Source organism: Schistocerca serialis, chromosome 9 (genome assembly GCF_023864345.2).
Source record: "Schistocerca serialis cubense isolate TAMUIC-IGC-003099 chromosome 9, iqSchSeri2.2, whole genome shotgun sequence".
Classification (NCBI taxonomy): Eukaryota; Metazoa; Arthropoda; class Insecta; order Orthoptera; family Acrididae; genus Schistocerca; species Schistocerca serialis.
Window position 1 is genome coordinate 175,337,288 of NC_064646.1, and position 25,430 is coordinate 175,362,717.

The 25,430-nt window shown below is 42.0% G+C and overlaps 1 long non-coding RNA gene across 1 annotated transcript in view; it reads right to left on the reverse strand.

Annotated features, from left to right (window-relative positions):
• Positions 1-25,430, reverse strand: part of LOC126418888 (uncharacterized) — a 580,721-nt gene that overhangs the window by 44,113 nt on the left and 511,178 nt on the right. The window contains exon 4 of the long non-coding RNA XR_007575902.1: positions 13,254-13,330. This is a non-coding gene — a long non-coding RNA (uncharacterized LOC126418888). The remainder of the gene's footprint in view (positions 1-13,253; positions 13,331-25,430) is intronic.

Consider the following 25,430-nt stretch of genomic DNA (forward strand, 5'->3'; position numbering starts at 1 on the left):
TGCCAGAACGGGCCCACCGCTCCATTGTCCATCAAAGCGTCTGTACTTGGCGTACAAAATAGCATCCTCATCTTACAGCTCAGGGTGGCTGGATCTTCCGTCTGGGTCACACACTACAACGAATAACTAATACAATTGCTAGATTAATAACAGTATCAATGACACAATAAACATGCTGCAGCTGATGGAAAAGACAGTCCATGAGAAAACAAAAGCAGCAGCATAAAGAAAGAAAATATTAACGCAATGTCATACAACAAACTGTCCACCAGCAAAAAATAATTTGAGTGATGAAAATGAAAATATATTAACACATTGTCGACAGCACATGCAGTTTATCCAGTTACCAATAACATTAAGTTGGTACAGTGAGACTGATGAAACTGAATTCACGAGTTAGGGGATCCTCGGAGCAATCGTTGGTTTTCATCATAATATCCTATCTGATTTGTCTATTTGCTAGTAGATCAGTATGACAGTTTTTCCGCCTTGATTTGACATTCAGTTGTAGTATCCTATTTACCTCGATCGTTGATATGAATAAACCATATCTGGTAGAGCCCAAAGACAATAATGAATATACCGCAAGTAAAGGGATACATACCACAGTCTACGACAAGCAGTCGCGAAAATATATAGGAGAAGAAAAAAATGCAACATGAAACCTTTTGGGTCAAGTTCCTACACGCCAGCCGCTTTGAGCGCTAATATCGTTTCAGCTGTAAAAACTTTTTACACCTGAAGAGTTGTTAGTGCTCCAAGCAGCTGGTGTCTAGTAACAAAAGAATGGGATGACATAAACGGAGAACTGTTAATGGTGTTACTTCCACATTTCCCAGTCACTAAAGGTGTTGGTGATTTTTCCAACACGAAAAGGAAAATGTGGTGTCACCGCCAGACACCACACTTGCTAGGTGGTAGCCTTTAAATCGGCCGCGGTCCATTAGTATACGACGGACCCGCGTGTCGCCACTGTCAGTAATTCCAGACCGAGCGCCACCACACGGCAGGTCTAGAGAGACGTCCTGGCACTCGCCCCAGTTGTACGGACGCCTTAGCTAGCGATGCAACACTGACGAGGCCTCGTTTATTTGCAGAGAAGATAGTTAGAATAGCCTTCAGCTAAGTCAATGGCTACGACCTAGCAAGGCGCCATAGCAATTGATAGTTATCGTATGAAGCATGTCTCATCAAGAACGATGTATACAAATGATGGATTAAAGTTAAGTATCCCAGCAGCTACGTACTTTTCTTTATAGCATTAATTACGTATCCTGTTTCAGACCTCACGCCATCCTGCGTGAGCTTATAGCGTGCATTTCGGCCTTCGCTAGCAATATAACAGAAAACGTAATTAAAGAAATATCCCGTCTCCTTTTAATGCCAACATATAATAAGAAATCGCAGTGCATCGTAATATATAGCGTTGACAGTAGTAGAGTTGTAATTGCATCATCGAAAGTCGTTTAAGACGGGAGATGAATTGTGACTTGATGCGTTTAAGTTCAAAAGGAACTCTTTACAAGTTTACATATCTGCGTGTTAGACACGTACTTTCTGAATGCTGATGTTTTGCGCCGTTTGCACTTCGTTTCACAAGTTTCTTTGCGGATTTCATACTCATTTTTATACGTTCCAAACTAAGCACGTTTTTTACAGTCTTGGGGAAATTTTTTATGGCTGCTATAACTTACAGCGGAACAGTTAACTCCGAAATACGACCTCATTTGTGTTTTGAATGTGCCTCAACACTCCATATATTATACAATTCACAATCGTTTCGCAGTTTGCTTATACACGCCAGGCGCTTGGCAACTGTGTGGTAGCGGTTGGAACTGCGGGAGTTCAGCGAGAGTTTGTCATACGTTGTGTACAAACTCTGTCTTTTATCGCTGTCAGATTTCAACTATTCTCGACGTTCGTCTAATTTTTCTCTCTGCAGGTCACAGCGAATTCATGTAATCTCTCTCTTGCTTCAGCCATGACAGAGTACACATGTACCTACATGGTCGTCCTTGGTTCTATGAATTAAATCATTTTTTTATTATATTAGTTTGTATAATCACCATGGCTAGCAGCTTCTACATGAAGACTGATATGCTCATTAAGGGAGAGTAAATTATCGATTACAATGAAAAGATCTTTTTATTTTAATCATTACTGAAAGTCCTTTACTAAACATTTTTGTATCAGTTACGTTTTATGTTCATCGAATTAAGAAAATCTACGATTTGAACTTGCATTCGTGACACGAGGTCTCACAGATTCAACAATGCGATGTCAGTGTCAGTCCTGGGGGGGGTTAAAACGGATCTTGTACATAACCCCACAGATAAGGGTCGCAAGGTGTGAGGTCTGGGACATTGGACTGGAAGAGGATTAGGTCTGATCTCGTACCCTGTGACTTTTATCTGTGGGGATAGGTAAAAGACCTCGTATTTACCCACTCTATGACTGACACTCTTGAAAGTCTGCGACATCGCACTGTTAAAGCTGTGCGTTCGATAACGAGCGACCATCTGCTTCGTATATGGCAGGAAATGAGCCACCGTTTTGATAATAGTCGTGTAACACATGGTGCTCACATTGAATGCATAAAAATTTGTACTCTTTTCTGTCCAAGAACATTGGAGTTGTTTCTATCTCTTGTAGTTTGGAAGAAATAAATGACTGAAATCTGTTCCTTCTTTTTGAATAGCCCACACGGCCTAGCTACCACACGGCCCAGTAGCGGAATTCTGGTTTCATATACCTACCTCACGGGCTTACAAAGTTAGCTTTGCCGCTGTGACTGTGCAACCAGAAGTCTGCCTATCGACAGTATTGCTTTTCAGCTTCCAATCAGGAATTAACTGAGCGAGCAAAATGATCTCAGCCAAGTCTCACCTGACGTCACTGAATACTATGTAATGCAAACAATGATGAAAATCATTATTAATTTTTGATTATAGTTTAATTTTAGACAAATACTGATCTGATTATTTTGTGTCCTCCTTTGGAATTATTTTTTGTGTCCTACGCTAACTGAGAATAAAATTAATATACCGATAGCTGGGCTGTTACAAAGAAAAACGTAAGATTTATAATATTTAAGTCGGTTCTAAATAGTCTGTCAAACTGGTATTTTATTTCCACGAAGGAAAAATTGTATCTAAAAATTTTATCTTCATAAATGGGAAGGTATTTTTCTTCTTCAAAACGATACGAGTAGGAAATGATAGACGCAGGTGATTTTCCCGATGTCATTTATTGAACATATATTTTCCGATATCCCATCACGCTGACGACGGAAAATAAATCTGTCAAGCACGTGTCGCTGTGTTAACAGCAGAAAATATATCTTGTGTCAATCATGTCTGAAAACAACAGAAATCGCATTACTTCACACGACGAGGAGAGCTCTGCGTCCTGCGGAAATCCGAAAAATATTTATTCTGGAAAATATCGCGTTGTCGGTATACGTGTTTACGGAATAAAATAAGAAAAATCCTTCCACTTCGACAAACATATATATCACAAATGTTGTACAGAACTATGTAAGCTTTGTAATCGCAGAATGGCAATAGATACATAGGGTTGCTGTCGCTGATTTAGAATGAAGTTTTCTTTGTTGATACGCGTAGTGTTTTGAGCTAGTTTTTCATTTGCAGATACTGCTGTAAGTAATTTAACTCTTCAGAAACCATCTCGAAAGTATATGCGAGCGGATATCGTGATAAATATATTTTGATTACTAAATTTATAGCAAAAACGGAAAAATAAAACAAGCCGCGTTAAATGTTAATAGCCCAGCCAGTTGCCGTGTATGACGTTTCAATCCACGCCAGACAATTGTTTCCAATGTAGATGTGTGGTAAGATCTTTGTATTCGAAACATCACGCACCAAGAATTTCATTAAAATCTAAAAATTAATGTTGCATGCAGTGAAGTTCATTGTCGCCTACACACAGTGAATAATTTGCAGTAAACAACTTAAAACACTATTGCCAACCTAATTTATCTAGTTTAATTACTAAAAAAACGTGTCAACGGAATTAAAATTAGCTATTTTTCTAAATCGTTCCTCTCTCCTTCATTAAAAGTTTTTGATGTATAGAATAAACCGAATGTAATCTTGTGGGTAATCACAATTTTCACAGTTTACATATTCAGTGATATGACAGACGTTTCTACTGCCACAGTTTGTGTATCCCGTGACGTGATAGCTACGGTTCTAAAGGTTACTATGTCACTTATACTTTATTATTAATCCAACCAAAATTACGCAGCTAAACAGAATTAATATAATTTTTATTTTTGTGTCACGTGTGTAGTCTATAACCACATTTGGATTATGTCTCTTCTCTCTGATTTTACGTTTCTTGGTAGCGATGCTGTTACTAAAAGCCTTGAAAAATTACCGAAAACAAAGTCATTGTTAATTATGATTGCACAGAAACAAAAGAAGGCCAAAACGATAAATTTCTGTCTTACAGTACTCCTTCACCGAAACAGTTTCCTTTGCACTTCCTACTTTCACAGATCCTGAAATGAGATAAATGGAAATAACAGAGTCAGCTCAAATTACATGGAGAAAAGGTAATTTGACTTAGTGTCTGTTGCATTCCATATCGAATAAGAGCTTATCCTTCTTCTAGCAATAGCTGATCGTAGGTCTCTGGATCAACGATGTGTGCCATCATCATCAGTTATCTGCTATATTAGCAGGTCCTTTGCCTCTCCATTTTCTGCGATCCATTGTTTCCTTCTTAAGGCTGCTGTATGTTGTACCGTCCATCATGTCATCCAGTATCTGGAATCTCTTCCTTCCTCGCTTCCTTTTCCCTTCTACATAACCTTCTAAGACTGTTTTTATCAGTCCCTTATTCTTTCTTAATATTTGCCCAATCTAATTTCTTTTTCTTCTCTTTATTACATCTAGTAACTGTCTTTTCTCTCCCACTCTTCTCAGTACCTCTTCAATTTTTACTCTGTCCATCCAACTTATTCTTTCCATCTTCCGCCATGTCCAGATCTCAAAAGCCTCCAGCCTTTCTCTGCCTTTTTTCCTCATAGTCCATGTTTCGGCGCCATATAGAACACTCCATACAAGACATTTTATGAGTCTCTTTCTGAGTTCTCTGTCCAGACCGCTGCAGAAGATTCTCCTTTTCTTATAAAACGCCTCTTTTGCCATTGCTATCCTTGTTTTAATTTCTGTGGTGCACTTCCAGTCGGTGTCTATCCTGCTTCCAAGATACTTAAAATTTTGCACCTGTTCTAGTGTTTCTCCATTCAGCACAATTTTTATTTCCTTATTTCCTCCTATTGTCAATACTTTTGTTTTATTTGTGTTAATTTTCATTCCATATTTTTTCCGTGTGCCATATAATTATAAAAAAAAGTGCAGATCGTTCCAGAAGACTCACAGAAAAGATTCTCAGAACTACGCAAATACCGGTTCGGTAGTGACGTCATAATGATGGCTTTTCTGGAGATCAAAAAAAGAAGCCTCTGCAGGAATCCACTTGGTACTGCATACGCAGAAAGCGTGTCAAACGAAGAGAGTCCCAAATGGTTCAATTTTGGTTCCACTCCTATTCATTATGTATATGACTGATCTTCAGTAAACATTCATCAAGCGGAATATGCACTTTCTGAAGATGCTAGAACTTTAATAAATTCCATCAGAGAGAAAGGTACGGAAAAGAATTTGTTAACGTCGTTTTTCAGAAAATTTCTGAACGGTTCTCTGACAGTGGAACAATGGACCCTCCCTTAAAACACACTGTACGTAGTTTTATACAGCAAAAGGTGTCATACCAACAACTGACGTAGCAGATGAGCTGGGATCGGTAAACAGGGTACGATGTTCCAATTTTTTGAGTGCACGTTTGATTAAAATTTTAACTGGACAAACATGTTACTGAGCCGTTCAAACAAACTAAGTTCAACTACTTTTACTCTTCGTATAACAGCTAGGCTTGGAGACCAACGACCCAAGCTCCTAACATATTTTTCATACTTTCACTGAATAATTTCTTACGGAATAATTTTCTGGGGTAGTACATCACTTAGAAAGGAAATATTGATAGTACGAAAGCGACCAGTAACAGTACAATGCAGTGATCACCCACTGTAATCTTGTGTGTCTTTAAGGAATAAAGTATTGTAACATCACCTTCACAATAAATATGTTCGTTAACGAACTTCATCAAAATAATCTATACCAATTACAGAAAAATAGTGATGTCCACACTTGCAACACTAGACGAAAAAAATGACCTTATTACCGATTATTAAAGAAAAGTGTGTCAAGAAGCAATTCAGTATGTATCAATAAACATTTTTGATAATTATGCCAATAAAAGAAAATATCTGATGGATAGTCAAGCAAGTTTTAAATCTGACTTAAAATCATTTCTTCTGGAAACCTCCTTGTATTCCATAAACGAAATTGTATTTAAAGCTGGTGGTTGTAAAACAGCTTATTTTAAATGCAGTCTCGTGAATGTTCTTTTAAACCAAAAAACAGCCTATTTCCGACGGGGAATTTGTAATTCAAAAAGTAGGCCAGAAAATTATACGCTTTTTGGTGTTAAATTTTGACAGTGTGCCATTTAGGAGCTTGTAAATTGTCAGTATGTAGACATGCACTAAAATTAATCACGTATACGTGCTCTGTAAACTGGTGCGTTCGAAATCGTTTCGACAAAAAATTGTTCTAATGACCTTTAGTATCCCGACCAGCGGACATACAGATTGCATAGACGAGTTGGCGTAGGTCCCACGACAGAGTCGTGTGGGAAGCTACTTTGAGATAAGTCATGGCGGCAGTATCGCTTACACAAGGTGTCAATGGCGGAAAAGACTTCTCAGGTGATTATGGCCGCACGACGGGCTTTAACAGGCTTTCAGCGGGGAATGGTATTTTTAAGTTAGACACGAGGCACATTCCATTCAGAAAATCGTTAAGGAATTCGATATTCCGAGATCCGCAGTGTCAAGAGTGTGAAAAGAGATTCAAACTTTTAAGTTTGATTAATGGAAAATCTCATATTAAGATGTGAAACAAATACTAACAAAGAGATAGAGGGACTGGCCAGTACTTACCTCAGATCAATACAGCCGGTAGATTCACAAAACAGAATAGAAAATTTACATTCCTAGCTTTCGGAATTTTGTTCCTTCATCAGGGAGGAGAGAGGGGAAAAAAAAGGGAAGAAGGGAAAGTGGATTCAGTTACTCACAACCCAGGTTATGAAGAAACAGGGAAAGGTAAATAGGGAGGGTAGCAAGGATGGAGGAATGGTTGTCAGAGGGAAGCCAAAGATATTCTACTGTTAAGTATTGTGCCAGCTTCAAACCAAAGAGGGTGCATACAGAAGCAAAGAGGTATATAGTATAAAGATAAACACAACTACGTAGGATGAAAAGATGCGTGAATGGCTAAAGAGGAGAGGGAAAAAGGAGAAGCCTGAAGAGTAAATGGGAGTAAGGTTGGTTAACGTAAGTTTAGTCCAGGGGGATGGAGGGATGAAAGGATGTGTTGGAGTGCAAGTTCCCATTTCCGCAGTACTGAGGGACTGGTGTTGGGTGGGAGAAGCATTTAAGTTTGTATTTGATGTTAATCTATTCATTGTTTTCAGAAAATAAATTATTTTTATCGCCTCTCTACATTTTATATCCTCTTTCCATCTGCCGTTGTTAATTATTTTCTTGACAAAGTACAGAAAGACGTCTCTAATTCCACACGATCACTTCAAATTTGTGTATAAACGAAAACGAAAATAAAACTTCACGGAGTATACTGGTGAATCAACATCTCTGTGTCAGAGGATGAGGCACAGAACGGCTTTTACAAAGCTTAATGTCGAGTTCTAAATTAAAACTTCAGCCTACTATCGGTGATAACTTCACGTTATCCCATCTACCATATCACTGGTCCCTCCGTGCCATATGTAACAGCACTAGTAGTCAAAACCTGTAATAGAACAGCACTGACAGGTGTAAGGTATACTAGGACTGTTCTGCTGGTACAGCGTATTTGCAATAAGTCAGGACTCCGGGTTCCATCCTGGTCTGGCGTACTGTTTCTGACTTTCAGATTTGTTAACGAGTAGTAGACTGGTCATAATGATGTTGCTAATTGGCGTGTGTGTAATGACGTAAACCAAATAACTACTGAACATAACACCCATTCTGTTCCAAACCTGCATATTTCACAAAACCTGTCGTATTTATAGGTCAACAGGTTGCTCGGTCAGAATCTTATGAATTATAGACTTGATCGGAAGATCAGAAAATTTAGATATTTTAAAAATCACGGTAAATAAGATATCTCTTCGCATTCATCTCGGAGTAAAATTGACATCTGAAGCCGTTTTAACATTTACCGTTACTCTGCCGTTTCTTTATTCAGCGCACGCAGCTGCGGTTACAACGTGAAAGTAGTTTCTGCCCACAACCAGACGGCCTCACGCCTGAAGAAGGAATACGGAAATCAGGGGATCAGAGGAAAGTGGGTGGAAAGCAGGGCCTCGGGCTTCACGGGTAATATTTCTCCGATAGGATTAAGATCAATGCCACCTCGCAACTGAAGACTGTCTTACTGTTACGAAAAACAGTGACCACTTTTGGTACAGTGAAAGAAACCATCGTCTGAATCACAAAACTCGTTCATTTGATTCTGATTTCTTTCCTTGCCGGATAAGGCACGCATTTCCTAGAAGTACAGTGACTACTTTCGGTACAATAGGAGAAAATATCGTTTAGATCGATGCATTTGTTACGTTCATGAAAATGTTTTCTGTCATTACAACGCTACGTTTTTCTTAACACGACCCATTAGTTTTACGGATCGATAAGCGATGTTCTCTTCACTGCTATGTTTGCGTGTAGTACTCCCGGAATAACTGCTTGCACGAATCGGCTAAAATATGAACTTCCGGTTGTTGTAAGTGAAATGTCTAATTAGAAAGCGTAAATTGATAATCAGAAACTGTACAGAAATACTTTTCGAAATTTTGGAGACAGGATCCTTACACCAAAACAAGAAATAAACGTCAAGTAAACATGGACTCTAAAATACATACCTTAAGAGCTATAACACGTCTTCATCTTCGACACCGTGAAACACATCTCTTCTACTGCAAGCTCTTTACTTCCCATATTATGAGAGGTGGTTGTATGGGACAAAACAAGAAAAACAAGTCCAGTAAACATGCGCTCTAAAGTGCATAACTTAACGGCTATGAGCACATGTCTATTTTCGCAACTGTGAAACACATCTATTGAACAAGTCCTCGTATCTCTTAAGCTATGCATTTTAGAACCCATGTTTACTAGATTGTTTTTGCATTGAATGATCCTTCCTGTCATGGCCTTAAAAACCGACCGTTTGTCCTGGGACATTCTGTATACAGGGTGGGCAACATAAAATTGGCCCAGAAAATATTCCATTTAAAATAGGCAACCCAACGTACATCATCCGCACATGGATATATCGTCACTACGAGGAATCCAGAGAATGTATGTTTATTGGACATTTGTTTCTTGTTTCGGGCCGTATTATCTCCTGACAAAATTTGGAAAATAAAGATTTTGCAGTAGACGAGATCTGTTTCATAGCATCGAAAATGAACAAGTGCTCATAGCTCGTAACGAACGCATTTTAGAGTCGATGTTTACTAGATATTTTTTCTTGTTTTGGTCTGAGGAATCTGTTCCCAAAAATTTGTATAATTAGTTTTGAGACGCATAATATACACCATTATACAGGGTGTATGTATGTATTAAACCAGGGACCTAGAAACGAGAGAGAGGCTTCGTCCCCCCGTAGCCCTCAGTGGTTCACAACCCCACAACAGGCTACAGCAGTCTACCCATGCCACCGCCGCCCCACACCAAACCCAGGGTTATTGTGCGTTTCGGCCCCCATTGAACCCCCCCCCCCCTCCCCCACCCCCACCTCCACCTCCACTCCCGGGAACGTTTCACACCAGACGAGTGTAACCCCAAATGTCTGCGTGATAGAATAATTATGGTGTACGCGTACGTGGAAACGGTGTTTGAGCAGCAATCGCCGGTACAGTGTAACTGAGGCGGAAAAAGGAGAACCAGCCCGCATTCGCTGAGGTAGATGGAAAACCGCCTTAGAAACCATGGCCGGCACATCGGACCTTGACACTAATTCGGCGGGCGGATTCATGCCGGGGACCGGCACGCCTTCCCGCCCGGAAGGCAGCGCGTTAGATCGAGCGGTTAGCCGGGCGGATACAGGGTGTAACTGAAATAAGTGCAGATACTTTTGTAAGTTGTACGTTAATACACTACTGGCCACTAAAATTGCTACACCACGAAGATGACGTGCTGCAGACGCGAAATTTAACCGACAGGAAGAAGATACTATGATATGCAAATGATTAGCTTTTCAGAGCATTCACAAAAGGTTGGCTCCAGTTGCAACACCTACAACGTACTGGGATGAGTAAAGTTTCCAATCGATTTCTCATACACAAACAGCAGTTGACCGGCGTTGCCTGGTGAAACGTTGTTGTCATGCCTCGTGTAAGGAGGAGAAATGCGTACCATCACGTATCCGGCTTTGGAAAAGGTCGGATTGTAGCCTATCGCGATTGCGGTTTATCATATCGCGACATTGCTGCTCGCGTTGGTCGAGATCCAATGACTGTTAGCAGAATATGGAATCGGTAGGTTCAGGAGGGTAATACGGAACGCCGTGCTGGATCCCAACGGCCTCGTATCACTAGCAGTCGAGATGACAGGCATCTTATCCGCATGGCTGTAACGGATGGTGCAGCCACGTCTCGATCCCTGAGTCAACAGATGGGGACACTTGCAAACAACAACCATCTGTACGAACAGTTCGACGACGTTTGCAGCACTGTGGACTATCAGCTCGGAGACCATGGCTGCGGTTACCCCTGACGCTGCTTCACAGACAGGAGCGCCTGCGATGGTGCACTCAACGACGAACCTGAGTGCACGAATGGCAAAACGTCATTTTTTCGGATGAATCTAGGTTCTGTTTACAGCATCATGATGATCGCATCCGTGTTTGGCGACATCGCGGTGAACGCACATTGGAAGCGTGTATTCGTCATCGCCATACTAGCATATCACCCGGCGTGATGGTATGGGGAGTCATTAGTTACAAGTCTCGGTCACCTCTTGTTCGCATTGACGGCACTCAGTGGACGCTACATTTCAGATGTGTTACGACCCGTGGATCTACCCTTCATTCGATCCCTGCGAAACCCTACATTTCAGCAGGATAATGCACGACCGCATATTGCAAGTCCAGTACGGGCCTTTCTCGATACAGAAAATGTTCGACTGCTGCCCTGGCCAGCACATTCTCCAGATCTCTCACCAATTGAAAACGTCTGGTCAATGGTGGCCGAGCAACTGGCTCGTCAGAATACGCCAGTCACTACTCTTGATGAACTGTGGTATCGTGTTGAAGCTGCATGGGCAGATGTACCTGTACACCCCATCCAAGCTCTGTTTGACTCAATGCCCAGGCGTATCAAGGCCGTTATTAGGGCCAGAGGTGGTTGTTCTGGGTGCTGATTTCTCATGATCTATGCATCCAAATTGCGTGAAAATGTAATCACATGTCAGTTCTAGCATGATATATTTGTCCAATGAATACCCGTTTATCATCTGCATTTCTTCTTGGTGTAGCAATTTTAATGGCAAGTAGTGTATCTACACACACACACACACACACAAAAAAAGGTGCAAATGGCTCTTAGCACTATGGGACTTAACTGCTGAGGTCGTCAGTCCCCTAGAACTTAGAACTATTTAAACCTAACTAACCTAAGGACAACACACACCTCCATGCCCGAGGCAGGATTCGAACCTGCGACCGTAGTGGTCGCGGGGTTCCAGACTGTAGCGCCTAGAACCGCTCGGCCACCCCGGCCGGCGTATGTACACACATCAGTGTGTTAGTTGTTCCTTCTCTGCGTCAAACAATTTTCACACAGACACGTCACAATATTTACTACCTGCCGTTTTCTGCACGGTGGCAGCTGCACCATTAAGTAGACTACACATGTCGGTATAAACTAATTGTTTTCCGTTCGCCTTTACGGACTTCAACAACTGATCTGCTGGCCAAGAAAAATAAACATTAATCGGTTTCTCTTGCCACATGTACTTGGAGGTACCGCCGAACCTAAAGGAATACGACTTGTAGTAGCTGTCATTATTGGTCTGCAGACGATGTAAATACTGATGTAATGTTGTTCAGTAAAACATACTCAATCACTAACAGAAGTATTTGCACTTATACCCGTTGCACACCGTATACCCAAAATGCTTCACTACTAGCCTTCAGTGTGTTATGGTTACTTCCAAAGGTGATCCAAGTACCCCACAGAAGAAATACCTCAAAGGCTTTGTCGACTCTTGATCCATTACTCTTACAAAAAATGTGCAGATGCCTAAAATAGTGTTAATATTCGACGAGATTTCTGGAACACAGCATGCGGTACAGTTCTTCGAGTGATGTTGAAAGCATTTGGACGCAAATACAGCCGAAATATCGGTACTCAAGGCACTGGATGCATGGCAGTATTCTGTGAAATCCCTTCGATGCATTAGAGAAACTGACTACAAAATTAATAATCTTAATGGATGCTGAAGATCCTGAAAAAATCCTGAAATATTATTATTGTCTCTTGTAACGTCACAGCTGAACACAACAGAATAGCACTAAAATCACGCTGTGAGCAATTTGTACTTTAAGCATGATGATGCACGACCAACGTCATCTTTTTCACATAATCGTTTTTCCTTTGGCCCACAGCATGGAGGCGGCACTCATCGTCTCGAGGGGTGGTGCCTAACATCACTGACAACTGGTCTAGGAACCGACATTGAAGCTTGCATATGCTATTACTTCAAAGGAGATCATTAGTAGTTCCACTTGAAAGGTCAGCAGTCTCGATCTGTGAAGAGCAATGTGTGTGGTCGGAGAGTCTTTTAGGGGCAGATGTTTAATCAGACATAATCAACTTGATGTACTGGAGAGCTGAAAATTTTCCTTCCGTCGATGGAAGCGAAGAGTGTAATAATGTCCAAAGTGCATGGTGTTCACAAAATGGATAATACATGTCTGTTGGCCACCCTTCTGCGAGTGTGGAGGCTGTATGTTTTTCCATGCGATTAGTGTCGTTACCATTTCTAAAACATTCCACTTACCTGTTATTTGAATAATTTTGATTACAGTCTTACTCACCCTCCACTGCAGCTGAAGTTGGATGCCGGTGTGCTCAAGTCCGATCACTCTAGACTTGCGTGGAGCTGGCTCGAATCCTGGTAGAGAAAAACACCAGTATTTAACGGGCAAGCTGAAGAGACGTGGCGCACAGTTATAAAGAAGCATGAAACTTTAGGGTGTGTTTGGTGTTTAAGAGGACTCAACAGCACGACTGCCAGCGACCTTGATGAATTAGAGATGAATAAGTTTAAAATCCTAAAAACTGAAAAAAATATAAAATGAAAACACTTCTGAAGAGGCCGAGTACCTTGAAATGTCACTATGGAAAAATAAACCCCTTCAAAAGTAACTGGATGCAGCTAATTCATTACAAATTACCTTCACTTTCAGTAGTTGCAATTTTCTAATACGTCCACAATGGAAAGAATTATTTACTTACGAGGGTGATCCAGTAATTAAAGAGACAAATTGGTCTGCAGAAAAAACTGTTTGTTGGGCAAGTTTGGTACTTTTGTGGCTTTAAGTTGGCATCACTGGGATGAGCCCTGGTCAGCTGATGAATGAACATTGTTTTGTTTATAACCTTAAAAATACATTTCAAGTTTGCGAGTTCGCTTGAAACTTCCATATTAGTTAAACAACATTATGTTATTCTTTTTTACTTGCTGAAGGCAAGAAACCAGCGAATATATACTGTAGAATGTCTAAAGTTTATGGTGAAGGTTGTATGAATGGTGAAAATTTTTACAAGTAGAGCAGGTCATAATGGTCACGACCCAGTGACAGACGAACACCGTTCTGACCGCACAATTGCAGTTTCAACTCCCTATAGTTGAGGTTCAATTTAGTACTGGTACAGTTCGTAACATTACCTGTAACAAGCGGAAGTACTGCAAAACAGGTGCAAGATAGGTCCCAAAGGAGTTGACGCAGATACACAAGGAAACAAGGCTGAGAGTGTGCACAGAGCTAAAGGCACGTTATGAAAGAGAATGTGAGCACTTCCTCAACGAAATTTTAACTTTTGATGAAACGTGGGTTCACTATTACGACCCTGAATCAAAAAGACAAAGCATGGAGTACAAACACATCAACTCATCTGTCAAGAAAAAATTCAAAACCCAAGCATCAACAGGAAAATTCAGAAGTCACAGGAAAATTCATGTTGACTGTGCTTTGGGATGCTGAAGGTCCAGTTTCTTGTGATTATCTCGAACAGCCAATACTACCCGAATTTGCTTTTAAACAAGAAGAGAGAGCCGTCGTGGATCTCAGAGGAGAGGTGTGATTCTCCAGCAAGACAACGCACGTCGTCATATTGCTCAACTAACCCGTGAAACGATCGACAAAATGGGCTGGGAGGTACTACCTCATCCCTCTTACAGTCATGATTTAGCACCTAGTAATTTCCATTTCTTTGGTGCAATGAAGGAGGCATTACGTGGGAAGAGGTTCCAGGACAAAGAGTACGTGAAAAAGTTTGTGGGGACTTGGTTCAAATATCAAGCTAAAGAGTTCTTTGCAGCCGGAATAAAAAAAGCTTGTAGCCCTTTGGAACAATTGCATAAATGTTCAAGGGGATTATGTTGAAAAAGTATTGTTTTGTAAAAATAAATACTTTATTTCCACACCAATTTTCTCTTTAATTATTGAATGACCCTCGTACATTAAAACGAGAAAGAATAGAAGGAAAATACGGCAATGAGACAAGCATATAGTCGACAAGCAATTAGGAGTAAGTTAACGATTTTTGGCCACAGAAGAATGTTTGAAATTTAGAGTGTTAATATTCACAAATATCAGTAGCAAACATTTTTGAAACATTTCTCCAAAAATATTTTTGTTGACTAACCCCTAGGCATGGGCTTGTTTCTTCAACACTAAATAAGTTAAGCCACTATTTCTTTGATTATTTTAAAAAGGTTTAAAAGTCTAAATCGTTTGAACTTGTCATATGTCGGCTGTAGTATACGGAAGCCAAAGTGGAAAGATGCGAAAAACAGGACGGTGACCCGGCTTCGGTGGCCGAGCAGTTCTAGGCGCTCAGCCCGGAACCGCGCGACTGCTACGGTCGCAGGTTCGACTCCTGCCGCGAGCATGGATGTGTGTGAAGTCCTTAGGTTAGTTAGGCTTAAGTAATTCTAAGTTCTAGGAGACTGATGACCACAGATGTTAAGTCCCATAGTGCTCAGAGCCATTTGAACCAGGATGGTGAATATCCGAAAATGCGTCACAGACAGAGCATAATACGAGCACCTCCTTCTATTGGCCACGAATTTCTTTCGCGGGTCGGATTAAAACAAATACTTTAAACTTTTACTCCACATACAGAATAGTCCTTTCGTTGAAGTAAAAAGACATGGGTCATATTTCTGTATCCTGTGCGAAGACGAGTGAGAAGGACCTAATTTCGTCTTTGTGGCTGGAATGATTTTCACCGAGTTTTGACTTCACTACTGCATCATATTGTCTGTAATATCCTACCACTCTTACCACTGCTCCTCCCATTCACGCCCGACCCTGTACCTCGATGGCGATGTGGTAGCATGTAGAGGAATGGCACATTGAATCATCGGGTTATCACTACGCACCCTCCACCCCCTCCCTCCCCCTTCCCCAAGCCTCCGCTTCATTTCCCTGAATTACAATGTGGCCTGGTAAGCAGTAGAATCAAACCTCCCCCCCCCCTCTTCCCCCACCTTTAAAGCGGAGTAAACCGTTCTTTATCTTCTGAACTGCTTTATCTGATGGTTACAAGCGTTTAACTGATTGTAGAGCTTTCATGAAGTCAGAATAGACGAGAAATCTTGAGCACACTGGAATCGGTGACAATTGCTCTTGTCGATTTAGGGTAATAACAATAAAAATATATACTAGGTTTGTCGGACGGGTGCCCGAAATCCACTCTGCCTCAATGCCACCTCGGTCGGTATATAAGGTGCGATTAATAGCCAGTGCGTCTCTGTCTTAAGGCAAATCTGGAAGCTCTCCACGTACTTTATTTAGCGAGGCGTATTGAACATTTATGGTCATCGGTTCGTCAAATCACCGTGTGTACATCATACTCAACAAGTTTCGAAGGACACTTCTGGTAGAGCTGACTAAACCTCCTTCCCCCTTCCATTGGGGAATAGCTCGTGGAAAGAATAATGGTCTGTATGCCTCTGTATTGGCTCTAATTTCTCGAATTTCCCCATCGTACTCATTTAGAGAGATAGATGTGAGAGGAAGTGATGTTTTACGACTCTTTCCGGAAAGTGCAATTTCGAAATTTCTGTAGTAAAACCTCTCCGCGGTGCATAACGCTCCTCTTGTACCGTCTGTCACTAGGGTCTGCTGAGTCTCTGTGACGCTCTCACGTCGACTAAATGACCACGTGATGAAACGTGTCGCTCTACGTTGGATCTCATCTATCGTTCCTATCAGTCCTGTCTGATAAGGATTCCTGACTGTGTGCAGTACTCAAGGATGTGTCGAACAAGCACCTTGTAAGTCACTTTCTTCGTGAATGAATTACATTTCTTTAACATTATTTCTTATGAATCTGTCTGAAGTCTTCTTTTCCTACCATTTGTTTTATTTAGATATTTACTCCTAGATGTTTTATGGTACACAGTGTTTCCAGCAATTTGTTGTCAACAGCGTAGTTGTACAGTAGCGGATTCCTTTTCCTACTATGTGCAATGTGTTACATTTATTTCCGTTCAGGGTCAACTGCCAGAACCTGCACCATTCTTCAATCCTCTGCAGGCCATTCTAAAAGTCGATATTGCACTTCCTTGGGGTACTCTGGAAATTACCTTTGCGTCTCTCGATTTTGTTCCGTTAAGGTCGACGTGATGAGTTCTGCCTGTAAGGAACTGTTGTATGCAGTCGCAAATGTGATCCGATACTCGGTAAGATCATACTTTCTTCACTAAAGACGCTGCGGGACTGTGTCAAACGCCTTCCTGATGTCAAGGAACACTGCATCAACCTGAGCGCCGCTGTCTACAGCGCTTGGATCTCATGGAGGAACAGAGCGAACTGGGTTTCGCAAGATCTCTGTTTGCGGAATCCATGATCATTTTTATAGATGAGAACGTTGTTCTCCAAAAACGTCATAACACGTGAACTGACGTAAGGTTCGCAGGCCCATTTGATTTTAGTCTTAGAGGATAGGAAGTGTATGGTCATCATCAACAACATGTACACAACACTTTTGCTTGGACACCTCACATTCATCCACATACGAGGGTTGGAACTTAAATAGCTTCAACTTTTTATTCACAACCAATGCAAAAGAGTTGCATGTTTGCACCTGTTACTGTCCCTCAAAGCAGTCACCAGCGTTGTGTAGAACCTGTTTCCAGCGATGTGGAAGGCGTAGTATACCGTTAGCAGAGCCTGTTCCGTTGATGGTGCGAATGGAGCGGTCAACTGCCTGTCGTATCTCTGGAACAGTTCTGAAGCGAATGCCACTAAGGAGCTCCTTCATCTTCGGAATCAAATCAAAGTCACAAGGATTTAAGTCCGTGGGCTGTGGTGGATGGTACAGTACTTCCCAGTCCCATCGACCCAACAGAGCATCCACAGCTTGCGCAATATGCGCCCGCGCATTGTCGTGCAAAATGATGGGTGAGTTGCGCAGAAACCGTCGCCGCTTCTTTCGCAGAGCTGGTCGCAGATGATGCTCCAAAAACGAACAGTAATACTGTACACTGACGGTTTGCCGTGGAGGGATGTAATGCGTTAGGATAACACCATCACAGTCGTATACGAGAATCACCATAACTTTAGACCGCCCCATTCGCACCATGAACAGAACAGGCTGTGCTAATGGTATACTACGCCTTCCACATCGCTGGTAACGGGTTCTTCACAACGCTGGTGACTACTTTGAAGGACAGTAACAGGTGCAAACATGTAACTCTTTTCTATCTGTTGTGAACAAATAGTTGCCACTACTTAAGTTCCAACCCTCGTAGTAGTTATGTATCTGACGCATCTATTAACAGAGGAACACAGTGACAAGCTATCGCCAGTTGAGCGTTGATAAGACAAGAAGCTAGAATGTTCTACACTGACTCCTTATACAGTAATGAGTATAACAACAGAGTTGTACATTATATCACCGTAGAAAGCAGAAGAAGCAGGAAGGCAGGTGTTTAACGACCACCCGATGTCGAAGGCATATGAGACAGAGTATCAACATCGCAAGGAGAGGGACGATACAGGATATTAACCGCGGTCTCTTTCAAGAAATGGCCCCTCCACGTACCTAAACCTAGTCATGTAACCGGCTGAACATATTCATTAGGTATTAATGGGACCATGTGACCCAATGCTGCCAGCCGGAGTGGCCGAGCGGCTCTAGGCGCTACAGTCTGGAACCGCGCGACCGCTACGGTCGCAGGTTAGAATCTTGCCTCGGTCATGGGTGTGTGTGATGTCCTTAGGTTACTTAGGTTTAAGTAGTTCTAAGTCCTAGGGGACTGATGACCTCAGAAGTTAAGTCCCGTAGCGCTCAGAGCCATTTGAACAATTTTTTTTTTTTTTTTTTTTTGGCCCAATGCTACTTTACGACAATATCAGGCAGTAAGAAATTAACAGAAAGCTGACCGGACAATTTGAGAACCAAAAAAACAATAAAAATGCAAAAGGTTTACATTTAGTACGAGGTGTGTTAAATAGAGGTCAAATGTAAGGATGTAGAGGCTTGTCTCACTAGGGGTAAGATAGATACTGCCTACAGGAAAATTAGAGACCTTTGGAGAGAAGAGAACCACTTGTATGAATATCAAGAGCTCAGATGGCAACCCAGTTCTAAGCAAAGAAGGGAAGGCAGAAAGGTGGAAGGAGTATATAGAGGGTTTATACAAGGGCGATGTACTTGACGACAATATTATGGAAATGGAAGAGGATGTAGATGAAGATGAAATGGGAGATACGATACTGCGTGAAGAGTTTGACAGAGCACTGAAAGACCTGAGTCGAAACAAGGCCCCGGGAGTAGACAACACTCCATTAGAACTACTGACGGCCTTGGGAGAGCCAGTCCTGACAAAACTCTACCATCTGGTGAGCAAGATGTATGAGACAGGTGAGATACCCTCAGACTTCAAGAAGAATATAATAATTCCAATCCCAAAGAAAGCAGGTGTTGACAGATGTGAAAATTACCGAACTATCAGTTAATAAGTCACAGCTGCAAAATACTAACGCGAATTCTTTACAGACGAATGGAAAAACTGGTAGAAGCGGACCTCGGGGAAGATCAGTTTGGATTCCGTAGAAATGTTGGAACACGTGAGGCAATACTGACTGTACGGCTTATCTTAGAAGCTAGACTAAGGAAAGGCAAACCTACGTTTCTAGCATTTGTAGACTTAGAGAAAGCTTTTGACAATGTTGACTGGAATACTCTCTTTCAAATTCTAAAGGTGGCAGGGGTAAAATACAGGGAGCGAAAGGCTATTTACAATTTGTACAGAAACCAGATGGCAGTTATAAGAGTCGAGGGGCATGAAAGGGAAGCAGTGGTTGGGAAGGGAGTGAGACAGGGTTGTAGCCTCTCCCCGACGTTATTCAATCTGTATATTGAGCAAGCAGTAAAGGAAACAAAAGAAAAATTCGGAGTAGGTATTAAAATTCATGGAGAAGAAGTAAAAACTTTGAGGTTCGCCGATGACATTGTAATCCTGTCAGAGACAGCAAAGGACTTGGAAGAGCAGTTGAACGGAATGGACAGTGTCTTGAAAGGAGGATATAAGATGAACATCAACAAAAGCAAAACGAGGATAATGGAATGTAGTCAAATTAAATCGGGTGATGCTGAGGGAATTAGATTAGGAAATGAGACACTTAAAGTAGTAAAGGAGTTTTGCTATTTAGGGAGTAAAATAACTGATGATGGTCGAAGTAGAGAGGATATAAAATGTAGACTGGCAATGGCAAGGAAATCGTTTCTGAAGAAGAGAAATTTGTTAACATCGGGTATAGATTTAAGTGTCAGGAAGTCGTTTCTGAAAGTATTTGTATGGAGTGTAGCCATGTATGGAAGTGAAACATGGACGATAACTAGTATGGACAAGAAGAGAATAGAAGCTTTCGAAATGTGGTGCTACAGAAGAATGCTGAAGACTAGATGGGTAGATCACGTAACTAATGAGGAGGTATTGAATAGGACTGGGGAGAAGAGAAGTTTGTGGCACAACTTGACTCGAAGAAGGGATCGGTTGGTAGGACATGTTTTGAGGCATCAAGGGATCACAAATTTAGCATTGGAGGGCAGCGTGGAGGGTAAAAATCGTAGAGGGAGACCAAGAGATGAATACACTAAGCAGATTCAGAAGGATGTAGGTTGCAGTAGGTACTGGGAGATGAAGGGGCTTGCACAGGATAGAGTAGCATGGAGAGCTGCATCAAACCAGTCTCAGGACTGAAGACCACAACACACACTTTTTTTCTGGAACGAGGTTGATTCTATTCAGGACTCCAAACACCATATTATTCCCTACTCAATTGATACAAAACCCCTTTTCCAACACAATCTCAGTTCAATGTGACGGCTTTACGTCATGTTACTGGGAGGGCCTGTATGCTAGCATGGTACCACTCTACAGGAACACACCTTTGAGTACCCCAAGTGCTGGAGAGTGTATCAGCACTACCAACAGGGACGTCCAGTTGTGCAGCGATGTGTTTGACTGTGATCGTAGGTCACCTCGAATGAGTGTGTCTGCGCGTTCCAACAATGCAAGAGTGACAGCTGTATACGAGCGGCCGACATGCAGGAGATTGGAAAGATTTGTGCGATCTTGTGGCAATCACGACAGACACCTCGCCCAAAGACTCACCGTGTTTTTGATCACTGCTAGGTCTTCGTAGACATTCTGCAAGGGCCTATAAATATCTACAATGTTCTTTTTCTCCACCAGTAGAAACCTAATGACAATTCTCTGCTTGGAACGCACCTCCTTACAGGCGCCATTTTGAAGGCTACGTGTAGGGTCAACACTTATCGGAACTTCATGAAACTATAGGGGCTGAAGCGGGAATGTTCCACGATGGCCCATAAAAATTTGCACAGTCTTTTCAGCCAAAACTGACAGAGAAAAAAATTGCATTGCATTGCTTATTGAACCCCCTCATATATACAAGTAGATCGTTACAGTGCATGACTGTAAACTGTTGCAAGAAATTCCTGTACAGAATAAAAGAAGTGTTTCATAACATATTCTTTCGACTTACATTAGAAAATATTAGGCGTATCCCCCAAATTTTTCTTCTGCTCGAAGCTAATTTAAAACGAAAGCTGCAAATTGCGCCATACTTGCTGTACAATGGCTAAAGAACTGTAAACCGTGAGGGAATCGTTTTTGCGTTTGGTGTTCCCGAAGTGAATGTAGCATTTCCTTTTGAATGAGTCTATATTACTAACCACAAATACTACGAGGAAGTATATGTACAGTGATTGTAGAGTCAGAACTCCGAGGCACTTGAAAAATTGACAGTACGAAATTCACAAATGGACACTGCAGATCGTTCTGACAGCCCTTCTCTGCGCTCAGAATGGTCTTTTGAATGCATATACTTGCACCAACCCCAAAATATACCATAGGATAGGAGAGAAAGAAAGTATGCAAAGTAAACAACTTTGGCGCTTCAGTGTCTGTGACAGTGAAGACTGTTCTTGTGGTAAAGAGAGCAGTACTTATTTTCTGTTCATGGTTCTGTACACGATACTTCCAAAGGAGCTTTTCATCTACCTTCTGTTGTAAGGATTTGAAATGTTTGTCGTTAATGATTATTTGATCGCCTTTTTCTACCAAATTTCGCTTTCATAAGTGTCTTGTTTAAGAAATTACTCGTATTGTGTTTCCTTGCAGTTAATCTTCAATCTGTTTCCCGCAAGCCGTGAGTTAATATTACCCACAACCCTGTTATCTACATCATATCTATTACATTCCACATCTTTGTGAATGTCAGTGTCATTAGTAGATTGAGGAATTTTTGATCACCGGTCATCATCGATAAATCTGAGGGACGTTTTGAAAGGAAGTTTCGTCATGGTTTTTTACACCGAAAATTATAGGCAAAAACAAATACACCATGGCACAATGAACTATACACCTTGCACTATTTTTCGACATAGTCGCCATATACATTAAAACATCTGTCTTAGTGTGCCGTCACTTTGAAGAAATCACTCTGATAAAACTCAGTGCCATGCGATGCAAGGAATGCCACAGCCTGTTGCACCTCAGCGTTGATTTGTAAGTGAAGTCCGGAGAGCACGTGTTTCAATGCAGGGAACAGGTGAAAGTCCGGTGGTGCAAGATTGGGGCTGCAGGCCGGGTGAACGAAACAGGATCATATTAGTCACTTTGGATGAGAGGGATTGGATCACTCGGCCTTCAGCCCCGATCTTGCCCCAATGGACATTTACCTGTTGCTTGCACTGAAAGCTGCACTCTCGGGACGTCACTTCGAAACCAGTGGTGAGACGGAACAGGGTGTGCGACAGTTCCTTGCACCACAGGACAGATTTACCAGAGTAGTTTCTTCAAATTGACAGCAGGTTACGACAAATGACTTAATTTTGGTGGCGACTATGTCGAAAAATAGTTAAAGGTGTATAGTTCGTGATGCCATGGTGTATCTGTTTTTGGGAATAAAGTTTCCGTGTTAACAAAAAGGATGGGACTTACTTTCGGAATGCCCCCTCGTATTAAGAGAAGCAATGGAACCACAACGTATCAACCTTCCTACGCTTTAGGTATGGAACGAAAATTTATTCAGCTTTTCTCCTATGTCATCAGAAAAAGAAAACGGAACTGGATTGGACATTGTTTGAGGAGGGGTTGTTTATTGAAGGAAGGAACAAAAGGAATGTCTTCAAATGTGTGTGAAATCTTATGGGATCTAACTGCTAAGGTCATCAGTCCCTAAGCTTACACACTACTTAACCTAAATTATCCTAAGGACAAACCCAGACACCCATGCCAGAGGGAGGACTCGAACCTCCGCCGGGACCAGCCGCACAGTCCATGACTGCAGCGCCTTAGACTGCTCGGCTAATCCCACGCGGCCAAAAGGAATGGTGGAGGGAAAAAGGGGAAGAGGAAAGAGAAGATATCAAATGCTGGACAATATCAAAGGAGGCAAATATTCAGAAATAAAAATGTAAATGTCGTGTGACTAGGGCCTCCCATCGGGTAGACCGTTGGCCGGGTGCAAGTCTTTCGATTTGACGCCACTTCGGCGACTTGCGCGTCGATGAGGATGAAATGATGATGATTAGGACAACACAACACCCAATCCCTGAGCGGAGAAAATCTCCGACCCAGCCGGGAGTCGAACCAGGGCCCGTAGGATTGACATTCTGTCGCGCTGACTACTCAGCTACCGGGAGCGGTCTATTGAGAAATGAAAAGACTGGCTATGGACAGACAAAAGAGGAAGAGGCTTAGCCCATGACTATTACTCTCCTAATTCAGTAGTTTTCCATGTCATGACGCGCACTGTCAAATACTTTTCTTAAAATAAACGTAAAAGACTCACCGTCTTTAAGAGATGCGCCACTTCGTTAAGTTACTAAGATAGAGCTGTAACTAGGTGTTACATGGCACCTTCCTCACATTTTTAAGTATCGTTATTAGCAGTAAAACTTCCAGGCCGTGTATCCGAATTTACCCTTTTATTTGCTGAAGTCAGACCCTCAGGCGTATAATTACTGACCAAATAAACCCGCTAATTAAATTTGGTTATAGTCAACGGAATACGTATTCATTCGCTGTTAACAAGTGAGAAATGCGCGCAGCTGTTGTGGCCTTCCGTCTTCCCAGGATACAGGGGGACGGCGGAAACCATTACTGAAGCAAAACGGTGGCTGCTATGACGCCTGGAAGGAGCGTGATAACGCGAGACGAATGGCGGGATGCGCACAGGAATACGTGCCGGCTGAGCATAACTCAGCGCAAGACATACGGGGGTCCCTCCTGTCCTCACGCCACGGCCCAAGGGCAAGCGCATTCCACGTAACATTTGCTTGTGGCGTAACTCCCTTCCAGTCTCCAATAACTATGCATGAATAACACTTCGTGTTAAAAAAAGCTCTTGCATTATGACAGCATTGAGGTAACAGAAGTCATGGGATAGGGATTTACACAAATACGGATGACGATAGAATCGCGTACACAAGGTATAAAAGGCGAGTCATGTAAAAGGGTTTCCAACGTGATTTTGGCTACACGACGTGGAATGGTAGTTGGAGCTAGATGCGTGGGATACTCCATTTCTGAAATCGTTAGGAAATTCAGTATTCTGAGATCAACAGTACAATAGTTACAAAATGGTTCAAAGGGATCTGAGCACTATGGGACTTAGCCACTGAGGTCATCAGTCCCCTAGAACTTAGAACTACTTAAACCTAACCAACCTAAGGACATCACACAAATTCATGCCCGACGCAGGATTCGAACCTGCGACCGTAGCGGTAGCGCGGTTCCAGACTGAAGCACCTAGAACCGCTCGGCCACACCGGCCGGCTCAAGTGTTGCAGTATCAGGAGTTACTCTTACTGTCACTGATGCGGAATGCACGCGAATACAGAGTGTCAGAGTGACTCTCTTCTGTGGTAGGTGATGGTGTAAAGCTGTGTCCGAATACCTGTTTGTGTTGGCAGGCTTCGTATTAACTTTTCGCCCTGGAGTATTGTTAGGTGCTGTAGATAAACACATCTGACGACAGGAAGCCGACTCATTGTCCAAGTGAAGTTGATTTTCGGGTGAGTGCTGTTCAGAAAATTCTGGATTTTTTTTGCGGTTCTTCCCTGTTTGGCCACACAACAAACATTTCACCTATATGGCGGAGTCAGCAAGATGGCTTCACTTCCCAATTATTTAATGGTTTTGTTGGAAAAGCTCCATTTAAAAAAAGGCCAGCTGCTGCTGACGACAAAAATGAACACATAGGAACCCAATCACATGTTTAAAAAATCCACTGTATTTATAGAATAAGTCAGCTGTATGCAAACATTCTTCAAACATAAAGAAAAGACGGTCTACGAAGGAATCATCCGGATGGGACGGAAATCGGTTGATCTGATGTACATGCACAAACACATGATTACAGTTTCTAAAATATCGGATAGTTTATTTAAGAGAAAGAACTTCAGAAATTGAGCCGTCCGTAACGCTTTGGTCCAGCCTT